General features: G+C 45.4%; 1 protein-coding gene and 1 pseudogene across 1 annotated transcript in view; one reads left to right on the top strand and one right to left on the bottom strand.

Moving 5' to 3' along the window:
- Window positions 1-19,570, bottom strand: part of LOC126251437 (disintegrin and metalloproteinase domain-containing protein 22) — a 1,101,455-nt gene that overhangs the window by 839,094 nt on the left and 242,791 nt on the right. The window lies entirely within an intron of this gene.
- Window positions 17,759-17,876, top strand: LOC126254274 (5S ribosomal RNA; annotated as a pseudogene).

Below are 19,570 nucleotides of genomic sequence, written 5' to 3'. Positions count from 1 at the left end.
ATATCAATCATTTTCTATTACCATTTTCTACTAGTTGCCTTCATCCTATGATTACAGATTGTTGGTATAACATTGTATTCTTCCTCACGAATCTGTGGGACTAACTATAAAGTTTGGGAATAACGCTATTCAGAATTATACAGTGTTTTCAATGTATCTCAGAACATCAATTGAGTGACATATCCACCTTTGATCTCAAAGCCTCTATTATGTACACTGACAAGGCAAAATACTATGATGACTGCTCACCGCGGCGTTGAATGCCTGGTGACTTGCGGGCACGTGCTGCACTATGAAGAGGGAGTAAGCGCAGCAGAGACGGATGAGCGGTCACCCTAGCGATGATACGGGCTGCAAATGGGCAATCCACTGATGTAAGCGACTTTGTCAAAGGACGGATGGTGATCTGTGATATCACTGCCGAATGAACACAATGCTGGTGAACGTACAAGTGTTCCGGAGCACACCGTTCATCGTACATTGTTGAACATGGAGCTCCGCAGCAGACTACCGCTACGTGTTCGCATGTTGACTCACCGACAGCGTCAGTTACAACTGCAGTGCGCACCGGACCATTCAACCGCCGATCAGTGGAAACATGTCGAATCTTCGAATGAATCACATTTTTGCTACACTATGTCCATGGTCGTCTCCGCAAATGTCGTCATCGAGCTTGTAAGCTTGTTTGTCCGTCGCTGACATAGATCGCAAACCTCCTTTCCGTCCCGTCTGGGCAAGCTGTGCAGTGACTAGGGTACATGTAAAGCTTGCTGGGAAAAGTTACACTACCGGCCATTAAAACTGCTACACCAAGAAGAAATGCAGATGATAAACGGGTATTCATTGGACAGATATATTATGCTAGAACTGACATGTGATTACAGTTTCACGCAATTTGGGTGCATAGATCCTGAGAAATCAGTACACAGAACAACCTCCTCTGGCCGTAATAACGGCCTTGATACGCCTGTGCATTGAGTCAAACAGAGCTCGGATGGCGTGTACAGGTACAGCTGCCCATGCAGCTTCAACACGATACCACAGTTCATCAAGAATAGTGACTGGTGTATTGCGACGAGCTAGTTGCTCGGCCACCAATAACCAGACGTTTTCAATTGGTGAGGCGTCTGGAGAATGTGCCGGCCAGGGCAGCAGTCGAACATTTTCTGTATCCAGAAAGGCACATACAGGGCCTGCAACATGCGGTCGTGCATTATCCTGCTGAAATGTAGGGTTTCGCAGCGATCGAATGAAGGGTAGAGCCACACATCTGAAATGTAACGTCCACTGTTAAAAGGTGACCGAGACGTGTAACCAATGGCACCCCATACCATCACGCCGCGTATTACGCCAGTATGGCGATGACGAATACACGCTTCCAATGTGCGTTCACCGCAATGTCGCCAAACACGGATACGACCATCATGATGCTGTAAACAGAACCTGGATTCATCCGAAAAAATGACGTTTTGCCATTTGTGCTCCCAGGTTCGTCGTTGGGTACACCATCGCATGGGCTCCTGTCTGATGCAGCGTCAAGGGTAACCGCAGCCATGGTCTCCGTGCTGATAGTCCATGCTGCTGCAAACGTCGTCGAACTGTTCGTGCAGTTGGTTCTTGTCTTACAAACGTTCCCATCTGTTGACTCAGGGATCGAGACGTGGCTGCACGATCCGTTACAGCCATGGGGATAAGATGCCTGTCATCTCCACTGCTAATGATACGAGGCCGTTGGGATCCAGCGCGGCGTTCCGTATTACCTTCCTGAACCCACCGATTCCATATTCTGCTAACAGTCATTGGATCTCGACCAACGCGAGCAGCAATGTCGCGATACGATAAACCGCAACGGCGATAGGCTGCAATCCGACCTTTATCAAAGTCAGAAACGTGATGGTACGCATTTCTCCTCCTTACACGAGGCATCTCAACAACGTTTCACCAGGAAACGCCGGTCAACTGCTGTTTTTGTATGAGAAATCGCTTGGAAACTTTCCTCATGTCTGCACGTTGTAGGTGTCGCCACCGGCGCCAACCTTGTGTGAATACTCTAAAAAACTAATCATTTGCATATCACAGCGTCTTCTTCCTGTCGGTTAAATTTCGCGTCTGTATCACGTCATGTTCGTGGTGTAGCAATTTTAATGGCCAGTAGTGTAAATGTTTGCTATAATGAAGTCGACAATTCCTTTGTAATACTGACATTTAATTTTGATGTTTCCCATAACTGACAGAAATTACAAAAATGTGAATTTTCTTTGACCACGCACAGACTCCTGAGAATGGCATATCGACAAATTTGCAATTACGTGTCCCAATTACCGGCATCTACGTTGATGAATGCTCGGCACCTCGCAAGGATAACTACAAGATCAAAATATATAAGTTGTTGGAAGTGGTTAAGCGTTGGTGAAAATCTCACTTCTGAGCGCACAGAGAGCTCTAACCGCAGAATGCATGGAACGCGCCTTGGTGCAGTGCTGCGATACAGACCGTATAACTCCCTTCGAAGACGATGCCCAAGACGCCGTCTCCAAGTCCGTACCGCTCGATGGCTGAAGACGAAGTCTTCTCTTTTTACAATTATCCCGTGTTCCACACGTACGAAAAAGCGGTGGAGGAATACTCAGCTTCGTCCATGTCGAACGCTCTATCATCGCCGAAATCCCTCCAACGGCATTTCTGAGATCTACCCAATGATTGAGTAGGTCATAACGCCCCTAGGCAAACGAAATTCCCGTCTTCGCCAAGTGCTGCCCAGCACAGGTGGCTCCGGATGCCGGGCTATCCCCAAAAGCGCCGTATTGTCCCGCTTTTCCGGTGACCGCTACCAGCCGCCCACGGCGGCCCGGCGAGCTACGTCCAGCTGCAGACTTTATATTCCACAATTCTCAACTTCCGACACTTTTCACCAACGCTTTAAGGGGCTCTGGAAAGGCTCAAAATCATTAAAAGTTCAATTTTTACTCTTTTGCGTTTTCTTAATCTGCAGACTATTACCTTTTAATAGATATATAATTTATTCAATTCCGAAGACTACAACTATTTTTAAATTTTTTTTGAAATGTGTTCTACATGGGCGTGACCCACTGTGGCGCTGTTAAACTGCTGTCAAATGGTGTTATTATTTACGTCCGTGTTCATCAGGTACATTTTAGTGATGTGAGATAAAGTATGTGTTGTGGCTAACCTGTGAGGGTTCAATATATATCGCTGGTGTGATTGTCTATAGTTTCATGTTTATTTACTCTGCCGTTATCTCGAAAACATTCGTAATTAATTCTGTTGCTTGAGTCTCTGTTTTGTTGAATAATGAGTAAAAGTAAAGTTATTAGAAATCCTCTGAAGGCTTTTAAGAAAAGGAGAAATGTTGGAAAGCCAAAGGTATGTGTTATTACTGTAAACAATAAAGACGATGAAAATCCCCAACATAGCTTGTGTCCCAAAGAAGAAGACAGTTGGTGTAAATATAACAAAGGATTGCTAACTGGTGAAGTGTACACTCATAAGCATAGTCTGCCTCATGCAATAATGGAGGTGATAAAACCTATTTTCAGAGACTTAGCAGCACCTGAACTGTTGAAAAAGTGTATTCACGGAAAAACTCAAAACCCCAATGAAAGTGTAAATAGTGTTATATGGTCGAGAATCCCCAAGACTGTATTTGTTGGAATAGAAACACTTCACTTTGGTGTGTATGATGCTGTTGCGACTTTCAATGATGGCAACATTGTAAGGTGCAAGGTATTTAGAAATATGGGAATGAAGATAGGTTCTAACATGGTACGAGCGATGCTTGCTTTAGACAAGGAACGCCTTCGGGCTGCAGACAGGGCTGTAAAGAGTCTAGAAATACAAGCAAGAGTAAACAGGAGGAGGAACAAGAGGAAGCTGGAGGAGGAGTTTGCAGAGGATGAAGATAATCCATCCTATGGACCTGGAATGCACTAAAAAGTTAATCCAATCTTTGTCGCTCGATTCCCAAAACTTTTATTTTCTCATACTAATTACATGTTTTCTAAGGATCTTCCAAACATATTTGTTTCAAACTTTCAGTAAATGTTACACAGTACCTTCTGCATAATTTAACACAGCCTTTTTCCAAAAAACTGTATATTTTTGAATATATAAATAAAAAATTGCAAAAAAATGTTGTGAATTTTCATTACAATTGAAAAAAAAATCATCTTTAATAACTGAACTAAAATTTTGTGAAATCCCTGTGTTAAGTTGTAGCCCATATTCCAATAAATAATCTGTAAAAAGTTCAACTTCCTACCTCAAATACTTTGTGAGGAAAGATGTAATTTATAAGCGTTATTTTAACATTGCAAGTATAGGCCGTTCCGGAGCCCCTTAAGTTAGTGACTTAATCATGCAGGCATGCAACGAATACTACTCGAGAGTGCCTCGTGTTCATCATAATTCAATAAAGTCATGATCTGATTCCCTTGCCAGTCCTTTTATTATTAATACTAATGTTGGTAAGCTAACGTGTAAGTGACCAAATCCTGGCACCTTACAAGCTGAACTACGGCTCGAAACGTGCAGCACCCTAAGGAAGTAGGTTGGTGAAGCAGTGTTGCAATATGGAAGACATTCTCCTGCTCTTGCATGCGACCTGTGGTAGTAACTGTTGACAATCTGACAGCTGCGAACAACCTGCATCCCTTCACGCGCGCAATCCGTAGGAATTGTTGGTGAATTTATTTTCTAGCGCCTTCGTTTCACTGTTGTTGCGAGTGTCTAGGCTTTTAATGCGTTCATAAAGCAAAGAATTTTCACTGTCTATAATACAACATACAGTCACCAGTAATCTTTATTTTACAATTGTTGTTGCCTACTTTGACCCAAACAAACAGATACTCGTCTGCATTCAGCTTCTTCTTTCTTCTTGTGAACAGATTGAAAGGCTTGTCCGGCACCAAAGTACCTTAGGGAACCTCAGATAGTAGACCTGTGCTCTCAGCTATACTCCGTGTCTTCCAAGAAAAGATGTTTGCATCAGGGAAAGCTTCAGGGCCACCATAATCAGCATGATTCCCCCATACAACAGCCGAGATCAGCCATGTACTGCCTCCAAACACAGCATGTACATCACACGCGAACTTCAACCTCAGTCCACGATAAACATTAGGGCCACCAATAAGTTGGTGTTTACCAAATTGCCCAGCCAGGTCAATTTCCACTGCCTTCAGCGACTTATACACAGGACCACTGCGCCGCCATCGGCGACGAGAAACACGTCGCACGGGCATTGCAGAGGTACGTTAACTCATGGCATGATCCTTTACTGACAAAATAATGTCCATAGAATTTGTTAAGGAATCAATCCCATAAGGAATCATAATATTAAGATGATTTTTGCTTGTTAAACGATTGCTAGAACTCGAGGAGAGTATACCTCCAGTCAATAAATGTCTCTTTTTCGAGGAGTATGATTCGTTAGTCGTTTCATCTGCAGAACAGCTGACTTACTTGATAACTTCTTTTTTTATCATCAGTGAAATTCATGTCCTGAACAGTCGTACTGAAGTCGTCTAGTCAGATTCCGTTGCGGGTTTTACATAAATCTTAGGGTCAAATCTTGTTACGTTCACTTACTGACTTAGGCAACGTTGCACAGTGGAATATCCCAACAGAATTTACTTGTCCTTGATAGGAAGCACAGTGGTTTCACAAGTACATTAGATGTTGCGAAAGGTGTGCCCTGAAGGTGGAATAGTGCTTAAGTTCAGAACTGAACCTAAATCTAATTAAAAGAACAATTGGCATCTTTTAATGCATAAGTTAATACTCACACCTGTATTTCCCTATAACTTATTCCTACTTTCTGAGAATTTCAAAACACCCTCTACCACTTTAGTTGTCGAACAGTTTTTCTAGTACGAAAAAGTTGTAGCTTCCTTGATGTACAAGATATAGTCTTGGGAAAGCGGAAGAATCATTTTGAACCACGTCGTATACATGCGGTTCCTGGAAGCTGATATAGTGGCCATGTAGATGTACTCGAAAACCGTAATCTTGAGTGTTGTAATGTAATTACAGCTGCGAAGGATCCGAGCGCTCGTGATGTGCTTCGCTCGGTTGCCTACGCTACAGGGGCTAAGATTGAGAGACTGGCGAGGAGTGTAGTCGCGAAGCAGACGCTAAGCCGCGGAGGAGGCACCGTAATTCTTCGCTTCCGCTCGCGCAGGCGACGCGCCTCTGCCATAATACTCCCCGTAATCCCGCCGCACTGCTAAGACGTGCAGCGCATTGCACAGACAAAAGCACTCTGCAGTGCTGCTTTCCTATCCTATAAGACTAAGGAGCTGTGATGGGGCGCTGGAACTAAAAGTAGAATACGCATCAGCGCTAGTCCACACGTACGGGTGGGAGATATGAACGCAGCTATTAAAAAGACATTGTAACTGAGTCGTATCTACACTCCTGGAAATTGAAATAAGAACACCGTGAATTCATTGTCCCAGGAAGGGGAAACTTTATTGACACATTCCTGGGGTCAGATACATCACATGATCACACTGACAGAACCACAGGCACATAGACACAGGCAACAGAGCATGCACAATGTCGGCACTAGTACAGTGTATATCCACCTTTCGCAGCAATGCAGGCTGCTATTCTCCCATGGAGACGATCGTAGAGATGCTGGATGTAGTCCTGTGGAACGGCTTGCCATGCCATTTCCACCTGGCGCCTCAGTTGGACCAGCGTTCGTGCTGGACGTGCAGACCGCGTGAGACGACGCTTCATCCAGTCCCAAACATGCTCAATGGGGGACAGATCCGGAGATCTTGCTGGCCAGGGTAGTTGACTTACACCTTCTAGAGCACGTTGGGTGGCACGGGATACATGCGGACGTGCATTGTCCTGTTGGAACAGCAAGTTCCCTTGCCGGTCTAGGAATGGTAGAACGATGGGTTCGATGACGGTTTGGATGTACCGTGCACTATTCAGTGTCCCCTCGACGATCACCAGTGGTGTACGGCCAGTGTAGGAGATCGCTCCCCACACCATGATGCCGGGTGTTGGCCCTGTGTGCCTCGGTCGTATGCAGTCCTGATTGTGACGCTCACCTGCACGGCGCCAAACACGCATACGACCATCATTGGCACCAAGGCAGAAGCGACTCTCATCGCTGAAGACGACACGTCTCCAATCGTCCCTCCATTCACGCCTGTCGCGACACCACTGGAGGCGGGCTGCACGATGTTGGGGCGTGAGCGGAAGACGGCCTAACGGTGTGCGGGACCGTAGCCCAGCTTCATGGAGACGGTTGCGAATGGTCCTCGCCGATACCCCAGGAGCAACAGTGTCCCTAATTTGCTGGGAAGTGGCGGTGCGGTCCCCTACGGCACTGCGTAGGATCCTACGGTCTTGGCGTGCATCCGTGCGTCGCTGCGGTCCGGTCCCAGGTCGACGGGCACGTGCACCTTCCGCCGACCACTGGCGACAACATCGATGTACTGTGGAGACCTCACGCCCCACGTGTTGAGCAATTCGGCGGTACGTCCACCCGGCCTCCCGCATGCCCACTATACGCCCTCGCTCAAAGTCCGTCAACTGCACATACGGTTCACGTCCACGCTGTCGCGGCATGCTACCAGTGTTAAAGACTGCGATGGAGCTCCGTATGCCACGGCAAACTGGCTGACACTGACGGCGGCGGTGCACAAATGCTGCGCAGCTAGCGCCATTCGACGGCCAACGCCGCGGTTCCTGGTGTGTCCGCTGTGCCGTGCGTGCGATCATTGCTTGTACAGCCCTCTCGCAGTGTCCGGAGCAAGTATGGTGGGTCTGACACACCGGTGTCAATGTGTTCTTTTTTCCATTTCCAGGAGTGCATTAAGGAAATAACAGTTCCACCCTGGACCCTTCTAAATTTTTAATAAGGCGTGATTGAGTAACAGAAATGGGACTTTTTCAAATTTCACCTTTTTGACGGGCATTAGAAAATTATTCAGCTTTTGTTGCAGTTCTTACCATCTCGGTGTTAAAATGTCAGTAATTTTAAACTATCATTTTGGAAGGCACGAGGGAGGTAGTTGTGAGAGCAGGTCGTGAGTTGTGCCTGGATAGCTCAGTAGGCAGAGCTCTTGTGCACGTTTGACGAAGGTCGTAGTTTAGAGTCCCGGTGTGGCACTCAGTGTTAAACACTTCGCTGCAGAGTGAAAATTTACTCTCGAATCTTCTTGAATCAGCAAACGTCACTGTTCCGTCTCGCGACCTACTACAGACGCAGGTAACTGCGTGCTGTCAAGGTGTTATTGGCGTGTCTGCAATATATTCGTTCCTTCGGAACGTTCCATCGAAGATGCTACATGCGGCAGCCGTGACTCCTTTCGCCCGGGTTGAGTATATATAACTCGCGGCTGGAAGACAACAGTACACAAAGACGTGGCACTGCCGAGTGCCGCGTTGCACCACTGCGCATGTACCCACCGTTATAATACTCGTAAAGAAGCCGTGGCAGTTTAAGACGTGCATTGTTGATTGTAGTATGGTGCTCGCGTGTTGTACGGATGTGATATACTATAAGCAAACGATGTATAGAAATGTTACATTTAATTTTGCTTGTAGTTGCATATGAGCCGACCGGTGTGGCCGAAGGGTTCCAGCCGCTTCAGTCTGGAACCGCGCGACCGCTACGGTCGCAGGTTCGAATCCTGCCTCGGGGATTGATGTGTGTGGTGTCCTTAGGTTGGTTAGGTTTAAGTAGTTCTGAGTTCTAGGGGACTGATGACCTCAGAAGTTAACTCCCATATTGCTCAGAGCCATTTTAACCATTTTGTCTTCTATGACGAGTGTATTGGACAGTTCGTACAACTCTATGACAAATGTCTAAGTCGAAGCGGTGACTATGTAGAAAAGTAGCTGGAAGGTGTAGCAATCTACTCCAAGCAAAACATTTTTGCTTTTCACTGTGGTTTACATTTCGCTACGGATCGTAAATTACTTTTCGAATAGCCCTCGCACATTGGATTCTAGAATAGTGTGCTAAGGTAGTGGCTTATGTCGTGGAACGCCTGGAGTGTTAAAATAGAACAGTATTTAAAAATCTTAAGCATGGCTGCGAAACAGCAACTGTGTAAATCTGAAGAGGCTGAAAAATCAGCCATCCGCTTGCAAAACAAAGGTTTATGAGCCCATGACCTAGGTTTCGATATTTCTAAAAATATCTTCTTCACTTGGCCTTGTTATGTTTCCATGAGACCTGTAGCAGTAATCGAACTCAAAAATGAGTTGTAGAGTACGAGAACATTATTGGGTAAAACCTGCATCCCTTCATGCTTGATCTCTTCACCAGTGACGACGACATCTTCTAGCATGGTAAGTGTCTGTGTCAGAAGGTTAGTATCGTGCAACAGTGATTTGAGATGTGTGGTAGTGAGCTCAGGTTTATGTCTTGGGTACCAAATTCGAGTCATCTGAACCCAATGGAGGTGATGCTATAGGGGGCCGACTCCCCACACACAGAACATCGGCCGGTAAAATACGGGAATTACGTGGTCTGGCACAGTCAATTGGTTGGTTTGTGGGATTGAAGGGACTAGACTGCTATGGTCATCGGTCTGCAGATAATTGGTACCACATGTCTAGCCAAGCTACCAACGACTTGTGGCATCCATACCAAGCAGAATCGTGGCTGCATATATGTATACTGGATCGTCATTGCGCTGAGTTCAACGAAATGATGTTATTATGAGGATGTTTAACCACCCATCCCTACGTTTAAAGCTTTATACACCAATTTAGCCGGCCGCGGTGTCCGAGCGGTTTCAGGCACTTCAGTCCAGAACCGCGTGACTGCTACCGTCGCAGGTTCGAATCCTGCTTCGGGCATTGATGTATGTGGTGGCCTTAGGTTAGTTAGGTTTAAGTACTTTTGAGTTCTAGGGAACTGATGACCTCACATGTTTAGTCCCATAGTGTTCAGAATCATTTGAAACAAGTTGCAAATGGAGGTCAACAATCAGTGAAAGACAGAAACATAGTTATCTGTGGAGGTACACAACTCAAAAAAAGTTTGAAATATCATAGAGTTTACTACAATGACTTCTTATAGTACACCCACTGAGGTTTGTACATATCTTATTAAGAAAATAAACATAATTCCTTCTGAAAACAAGAATGATTTTGGTTAGTTACAAAAAATCATTACAAAACAAAGCAGGCTATTTCATAAATGTACATTTTGAAAACAAACACAGTGAAAACCCTTATCTCATGATGAAGATTATCAGTATTTAGTAGTGAGTATATTGTCTCCGCACCCAGATGCGTTCTTTCACTCTGCAAGACGTGCTATGGATGAGACCATCAATTTCATCTTAGGGTATGCAGTCCCACTCCTCAATGCCACCTTTAGTGAGGTCCTGAAGATTGTCAGGTGATTTCGGACGTTGTGCGACGGCAACCCTCAACAGGTCCCATCCGTGCTCAGCTGCATTCGTGTCTGGGGACTGCGCTGGTCAAAGCATTCGGTTTTTGTTGCATCTCTGAAGATACCGAGATACTTCTAGAGTACGGTGCAGTCTTGCATTGCCATCGATTAGGATGAAGTTGTCACCGGCTTCACGTCAGTAAGGCCTTACAACGGTTTGTAGGACCTCTTTGAGATATCGGGGACCAGCCAAATAGCCGCAGATGAAAATTAGAGGAGTCGGCTGACGAAGCAGTATTGTCGCCTTGAATATTACACTTCCACCTGGAAACGTATGGACTTCCTGAATCTATCGGCGTTCCTGGTGTCGTCTAGCGCTTCTCCAAACCCTAACACGTCTAGTGTCCGGTCGCAGGCCAATCCTGGTCTCGTCAACAAACATAACATTGTTCTATTCACAGTGGTCCAGTGCTGATGTGCAAGAGCCCAGGTCCTTCGATTACGTCGGTTCAGAGCAAAACTTCTCATTAGTCTTCTGGAATGAAGACCACCCTGATGCAATCTTCTACGTACTGTTTGGTCTGAGATACGACTCCCTGTTGCCCGGGAGAAGTTATTTCCAGTATTTGTGGCGGTTGATTTAGGGCGCCTCCGAGGTTGGAGGAAATGATCCTGCATTGGTACTGCCATACGAGGACGACCACTGCGAGGTCTATCGTTCACATTTCTCGTCTCTGTGTACTTTCTCCACACCTTATATACACCACTTTAAGTGACATGTAACCGATCGGCAACATGTTGCTGCGTATGACCTGCTGAAAGTGAAGCAACTATCCTATCAAAGTGTTGTATGCCTTACGTGGCATGTTTCTGTAGTGCTGAACACAAACTGAATGAATCTGTTGTTGATAATGGACTGCTGCGGCAGCGGTATGTTTACGAGACTGGGAAACGACCACAAACCATGCCAGTAGTAAACACCGTCCAATATACGGGCTCTCACCGAATAATGCTCCAAGTGCTTAGGTCAATAAGACCTAAAGTATCGTAGGCTACATTTAACGATAGTATACCAAACTTTTGGTGAGCACTGTACTTTTCTTTAACAGAATACAGTAACAAAACTGCACAGCGTCGTACTTGTGGTCGAACATTATGTTCCAAAAGAGCTGTGAGGAATTTTTACTGCTGCGAAACTTTCTTAGCTTTTAGATGTGCAACTTTCTGTGGTCAAGCAGACATTTTTACCTGCAGTAAACGATCCTTTTGCAGCGCTCGCATATTTTTTGTGTGCCACTCTGTTGTCTCCCAAATTTTAATGTCCTTCACCGCCTATGTGTAACGTATGAAACAATTAACGGGTCTCTGGAACCAGTAAACTATTTGGAACCGGAGCTACTTGCTGTCGATTTTTCTGGCGAACACAAAGGGGCGTTCAGGCTCTGGGGTGGTGGCACCGTAGGGTGCTCGTTACGTGTCTACACGATCGCAACCAATTTGGCTTACAGCAAACAGAACGCACGGGGGAGACTTTCACGTCACTTCCTTCGCCTGTCGGCTTACGAGCTCTGGCAAGATTTGGCTCGCAGTTGCATACGCACCTTATGAAAGCACATGCGTTATCTGTTTAGCGCAGAGAAAGATGGAGAATACTTTTTGAAGTTCTCAGTGTGATTTCTCTCTCCATTCCGCATCGCTCAGCCGGCCTCTGTGGCCGATCGGTTCTAGGCACTTCAGTCCGGAACCGCGCGGCTGCTACGGTCACAGATTCGAATCCTGCCTCGGTCATGGATGTGTGTGATGTACTTAGGTTAGTTAGGTTTAAGTAATTCTAAGTCTAGGGGACTGATGACCCCAGATGTTAAGTCCCATAGTGCTTGGAGCCATTTTGAACCGCATCGCTCACTCCAAGTGTTCACTTCCCTTGCACTTAGGATACATGTTTCTGCTCCTACCACTCTCAACAATAACTAACTATAGTTAATGTGGTATTTATTGTTTGCTCTACACTTTCGGATCAAAAATATCTAGACACCTATTAGTGGACACCAATATAGGGTTCATCTACCCTTCGCTTTTGTAACGGATTGAACTCTGTTGGCGACGCTTTCAATGAGGTGCGTGAATATCTGTGGAGGAATAGTAGCTCATTCTTTCTCCAGAGCCGAAACCAGGGAAGATAGAGATGCAGGAGGCTAAGGACTGGAGCGAAGTCGACGACCAGACTCATACGAATGGTATTCCATTGGGTTGACGTCGGGAGTTTAGGCGAACCAGTACATTTCATGAGTGTTATTGTTTACAAACCACTGCCCCACAGATGCTCATTATGGCAAGGTACATTCTCATGTCGATACAACCGCCGTCCATCATCTCCGAACTGTTCCTCTACTGTACGCAGTACACAACGCTGTAAAATTTGTTCATATTCTTTCGCATTTAGCGTTTTCTAAAGAGCAGTAAGGGGACCGAACCCACACCAAGAAAACATCTCCTTATCATAATACTATTTCCTCTGTGCTTCACTGTTGGTACTACGCGTGGTAGCAGTTACTTTATACAGGTATTCGCCAAATCCAAGCCGTCCCATCGGATTGCCACTGAGTGTAGCGTGACTCATTACTCGTTCCAGTTATCCACTGTCCAATAGGTTCACTCTTTTGATCACGTAAGTGTCGCTTAGTATTGACTACAGAAATGCGTGGCTTATGAGGAGCTGCTGAAGTACTGAACCCCATTCCTTTTAACTCCGTATGCGCAGTCACTGTGACAGTTGTACTGCTGGTACCGCTGTGGAACTCACGAATAACTCATTCCGCTGACATCACGTGTTTTTTTTGCAGTCACTCTCAGCAATGCTCGGCGGTCAATATACCTCTACATGAGGTCTGCCAGATCTTGGTTTAGCTATGGTTGCTCCTTCGTGTTTTCACTTCACTATCATATCACCAACACTCGATCTGGGAAGCTTTAAAAGGATTGAAATGTCCCTGACAGATTTATTACTGAGGCGACATCCAACGACAAGTCCATAGCCGATGTTACTGAGCTCTCCTGACCGACCCATTCTTCTATTACTTCTCTAGCGTCAACACAGCCGTCCCCGTCTCCTTTTATACTGGTCTGTCCACCTCTCGTGGTGTCTAGTGATCAGTTCTGCATTACGTAGGGGTGTCTGAATACTTATGATGAGATAGTTTGTATCCTCGTAATGAACACTGCAGTGGATAAATAGCGTCGTCGCATCTTTCCAACTGTTCAAATGTGTGTGAATTCCTAAGGGACCAAACAGCTGAGGTCATCGCTCCCTAGTCTTACACACTACTTAAACAAACTTATGTTAAGAACAACACATACACCCATGCTCGAGGAAGGACTCGAGAGGTCGCATCTTTTATTTCTTGAGATATTTAACCTTTTGATGGTGTCTGTCCGAAGATGGCAGCTTGTTCTTTCGATACGCTTCAGTTTCATTGTAATCGGGTTTTAACGCGATCTCGTACATCATAAACGTGGTTCAGCCAAATTATTACTATACTCCTCATATGATGCATTTCAAAATTTATCCATCATCAGATATCCCGAAGTGTTCATTACACGTAGATATGGCGTTTCACACGCAACTTGAAACGCCAAACCTATGAGCAGTAATCGCTCCTGGATATATGATGATGGATAAATTCCAGAACGCATCATATGAGCAATAACGTCATTCCTTGCCTGATTTCTGGCTTTTACCATTGCGATCCAGTCTGCCTGAATGCAGAACTACTGATTAGTTTAATTCAGAGTTCGACATCGGATAACAAATTACAAAAGAAATGTGTGTTTCGTGCGATGTAAATCACACTAACAATTTTCGGATTTTTTTCCTTTGGCTATATTGTGAAACCTTGCTTTTTGCCAAAAAACATGACTCTGTGTCAACGGGAGGGATGCTATAGGTTTTGACGAGAGAGTTTGAAGTACATGGCTGTATCTTCCTGTTGCATTGACTCAGAAGCTTACATTTATGAAATCGCAAAGTGCTTATACAACTTACAAGGTAACACAAATTTCAACTTGACACGTCTACCCGTTCATGAAAGAAATGTTTCTTAACAGAAACATTTCTCTCGTGTATGGGTAGACAGTCAGACAAATAATGATATAAAATTTCATTTTCGTGCAAATAATTACAAATTTACAATTTTTGGACTTTTCTCATTCGTTGTATTGTAAACTTGTCAAATTGCACGATTCTAGCCCAACGGGAAGAACCACATAGGTTTTGATGAGTGTGTTTTTGATAGCATTGTCTAAGAAGTTTCAGTGTTTTACACCGCCAAGGAACCATAGGTCTCAGTACATGACATAAATTTTAAATTAATACGTCTATTCGTTCACGACATGAAGGGTTTTTAACAGCAGGACAGACAGAAAGATCCTATACGGGGTTTCTCTTTTATCGATTGAGGTACTGTAACCCAAACCGTGAAGAATTTTCTGTCAGTAGTAAAAGCAGTTACAAATCCAAGTTATCTTCGATAAACGCACACGTACATTAACGAAGATTACGCTTTACAATTAACTTAGGCTGTGTTTTCACAGCTATTAATTACTGTTGGAAAGCTGGGTAACTGTGATTCCTGCAGAGGCCGTGTGCATTCTACCAATTACGGATATTACTGTTGTGTTACGGCTAGAGAGAACATTCCATTAGCGTAATCAACAGCTAATATTATCATTAAGAACAAGCAACTATGCCTATGAACGCTATGAATGTAAGCACTGGTGTGAGGAAGTCTATAGACATTCGCAAATTTCTCGGGAAGCAGAATTCTTATTCTGTGTGTTTGTTCCGTTGCTATTACTGTGTAGACATACCTTACAAACACGTACTAGGCGATCTACTGGGCGCAGAATTCATGTGGGGAACAATTTAACTATAGGAGGAGGAGGAGCAGGTTAGTGTTTAACGTCCCGTCGACAACGAGGTCATTAGAGACGGAGCACAGGCTCGAATTAGGTAGGGATGGGGAAGGAAATGGCAGTGTCCATCCCGAAATATGCCTTAAGTGATTTAGGGAAATCATGGAAAACCTAAATCAGGATGGCTGGACGCAGGTTTGAACCGTCGTCCTCCCGAATGCAAGTCCAGCGTGCGAGCCACAGCGCCAGTTCGCTAGGTTGTAAGGTGTCAGGCAAATCCAACAACTTCCATGAAAACCCTGACATGATAGCAAATCCGACAGTATGTCACATAGTTCCGAATAAATCCTGACATTAAATTAACCAAAGTAATATGATCAACGAGTGAGCAAATGGAATACCACAAACTAACACAAGGACGCCTAAATGCGTGTCATACCTTCCCACCGTGAAACAGACGCAGTTCCGAGGGGAGAAATGAGAACAGAAGCCGAGAGCAGAGTCGTGTAAGCGAGAAGGCCCTACGATAAGGGACGGACACCCACGTCGCCAGCAGACCGCCAAGACCACCCCCCCAGCCCATGTTAAAACCTAGAGCCCTCCAGAAGAACAGTATAGATCTTACGATAACACTAAAAGGACCACACCAGCTGCAAGTTTTAGCGTGAGACTTTTTCGCATCTCTGTTACGTAGCAGACATTAAAAACATTGCCCCACCACGAAAAGTACAACGTTTCTCATTGGATGGACAGAATTTTTGTAGGCGGAGCTTAAGGTTAACATTGAGACCCTGATTGGTCAGTTGAAAACACAGCCAGATAGCTTTTCTAAAACCAAGTTCGGTAAATTGTAGTAAGGAGAAGTTAAAAAGAGTGGCTTCTGAGACGGCGAGGTGTGTGGAGCTGCGCCGGCTGCCGGCCCCTGACACTGCCTAACCAACGACAAGGTAATGAACGCACGCGATACCGCATAAGGCTTCACTCAGAACTACAGAAGTCTCATCTGTTACACCCCTTTTTACGTAATACTAGTGTCGATCGTCAATTAAACTTCGTGGTATTCACATTTGCTATTAGAAGTTAAAATCTGAAACGCCATGAATTTTCTGTTATATAATTATTGAGAAGCCACATCAGCCACTGTAATTTACGACAAGTTAAATAAGTAATTAAAGATAATTGAGGTTCTCTGTAGACCAGTTTTGATAGTTTTCTCTTTCATGAAACTTAATTTAAACCTAGATTATAGATGTGATGTGGCATAGGTCATCCTTCGTTCCATTATAGAACTTGGAAACCCATTCAGGGAATATTCGTTCACGTTTTTGTTGAACGCAGTTGGTTTTTATCATCCTGTATTGAAATATTTCCTTTTCTCAATAGTGCAATTTATAAACAATGTTTTGTGAGTAGAATAAAAACTCCAATGGTAAACTTAACTGCTTTTTCGACATTATTTTACTAGCTAACTAAGAATAGGAAAGCCCTGAACCCCTTCCACTAAATTTAGTTAGTATTAAGATTCTTTTACAGGGAGTGCAGTGGAGCTGACGCTGAAATCATTAAGTATTTGATTATATCATCGCTAGTCTCACTGAACTCTTCTGAACTCTACATGTCATGTGTGGTCTGGCGTCTCCTTACCAGCAGCAGGTCCCAGGTTCAAACTAGTCAATTCCCTAAAAAACACGCTCAGAGCGTCGTTGCGGGAAATTGTAGGGAGACATGACTTAGAATAAACAGACACCACGCAGAATGTTACCAGGTAACAATAGAATACAAAGGGACTGAATGTCTGCGGTATGCCGGCCGAAGTGGCCGTGCGGTTAAAGGCGCTGCAGTCTGGAGCCGCAAGACCGCTACGGTCGCAGGTTCGAATCCTGCCTCGGGCATGGATGTTTGTGATGTCCTTAGGTTAGTTAGGTTTAACTAGTTCTAAGTTCTAGGGGACTAATGACCTCAGCAGTTGAGTCCCATAGTGCTCAGAGCCATTTGAACCATTTTTTGTCTGCGGTATGTGGAAAAATGTGGCTCTTTGTCGATTATTTACATGATTAGAGATTCTGTATCTACAACTGTACTCTGTAAAGCACCGTAATGTGTGTGGCAGATGGCACATATTGCACTAGATTCACTCCTCGTCTCTCTCTCTCTCTCTCTCTCTCTCTCTCCTGACCCTATACAGTCCCCCTAATAAAGAACATTAAATGTGTAACCAAATAAAAGACAAAATACAATAAATAGAGACGATTAAGTATTTATTGATCACATATAACACTAAAAAGTGTTAAAAGTGATTTTTAGAGGACAAAAGAATTACATACAAATGAGCCAAAACGTTATGACCACCTGATTAATAGCTTCTTTGTCCTTCTTTGGAACGAAATTTGTCACTGATTCTGCCTATCAGGGATCCGACAGTTCGTTGGTAAATTTGTGGAAGTATGTGGCATTAGGGCCAATGGCCTTGCCGCAGTGGTAACACCGGTTCCTGTCAGATCACCGAAGTTAAGCGCCGTCGGGCTGGACTAGCACTTGGATGGGTGACCGTCCGGTCTGCCGAGCGCTGTTGGCAAGCGGGCTGCACTCAGCCCTTGTGAGGCAAACTGAGGAGCTACTTGATTGAGAAATAGCGGCTCCTGTCTCGGAAACTGTCATACACCCGGGAGAGCGATGTGCTGAACACATGCCCCTCCATATCCGCATCCAGTGATGCCTTTGGGCTGAAGATGTCACGGCGGCCACTCGGTACCGTTGGGCCTTCCAAGGCTTTGTTGTAACCACAGGAACAAGCCAAGTCTAATTGCAGTACCTTGAGAATAGTACGTAGGAAGAAGTTAAAGTTGTAGCGCTGGACGCTAGGCGTGGCCGAGGGGTCAGCCGAGGCGGCAGTCAAACTGCTGGGCAGCGGCGCTTGATAAGAAAGCAAACAGCCAGCAGATACAAACGAAGGTCTGTGTAGGGACTCATGATAAGCAATCAATTAAAAAGTATCAACAGTGAGCATTCCTGGCTAGAGAGAGAGGTCTGGGAGTGGAGAGAGAAAGAAAGAGGGCCCTTGGTGGGGACAGCGCTACGTCATGAGGAGCCAATGAAGGGCTCAGGACGCAGTGCGTGACCATATAGGGAGAGGCGCCTCTGCCCCTCCACTCAGCCTCTGAAGAACAATAGCAACAACAATGCTTTAACGATACCAAATAAGGACAAGTTGCCTTCGACGCTACGTCATGCCAAGCGCTGGCGGGGTCGAAGGGGAAACGCTAACAAAACCCGAGAGCACGCCGCTGGTCGTGTCTTGTCGTGTCGGGTCTTGTCTGGTGAGGGCGAAGAGTTAGAGAGTGATAGCAGCAGCCGACTGGGGCTGGGGAACGGGCTGTAGGCAGGCAGCCGGAGATAGTCGCTGGAGAGCGTTAAGGCGTAGCAGCGGGACTCTAACGTACGGTGTTAGAAATATTGCAGAACTTCTAGTAGGCAGTCGGAACGGTGGAGTCAGTCACCGTCTCTGTATTTGACTTGGCCTTCCTGTGAGTGCAACCACCGTCAGATAGGGCGAGCTGTATTCACTTAGAATAAACTGCAATTTGTTAAAGTTATCAAGACTTTAATTTCTACCACCTTCCTAGCCTTGTGAAAACCAGGGATTTCTACATCTTAGCGAGATCAAAAACTCTCCCTCTCACTAAGGTCAACCGGCTAAAATCCCATCCACGAACCGTGTCGCTCAATCCCTCGCAATACCCATGCTTGGGACGCGACAGCTTGTTTGGACGGAGTTTATGTGGCATTAGGTGTCTACGCACAGACCGCTTAATTCGCGTAAATAACGGGCCGCCGGTAATATGCGTACGCGGTGATGGCGCACGATAGGGACCCAGATGTGTTGCGTAGGATTTACATCAGGCAAATTTGGTCGCCGAGACATCAGCGTGATTTCACTGTAGTACGGTTATGTCTCCGGGACACGGACGATTATACTGCTGAACGACAACATCGCCGCCTGGGAAGACATCAAGCATGGAGGGATGCAGGTGGTTCGCAGCTGTCAGCGTGTCTTCGATTACTACTACACATCCCATGAAAGCGCAGGAGAATGTCTTCCGTAGCATAACACTGTTCCCACCAGACTACGCCTGTGCCGCACTGCACGTCTCGAACCGCCGTTCACCTCGAGGACGGCGTTTGTAGCGACGACCGTGGAACTAGTGTAGCAAAAACGAGATTCACCCGAAGAGCCGACATGTTTCCATTGATGAACGGTCGAATCCCGAT

The sequence above is a fragment of the Schistocerca nitens genome, chromosome 4, assembly GCF_023898315.1.
Source record: "Schistocerca nitens isolate TAMUIC-IGC-003100 chromosome 4, iqSchNite1.1, whole genome shotgun sequence".
NCBI classification, from domain to species: domain Eukaryota; kingdom Metazoa; phylum Arthropoda; class Insecta; order Orthoptera; family Acrididae; genus Schistocerca; species Schistocerca nitens.
The sequence above is the reverse complement of the archived record's forward strand: the minus strand, read 5'-3'. Positions and strand labels throughout refer to the sequence as shown.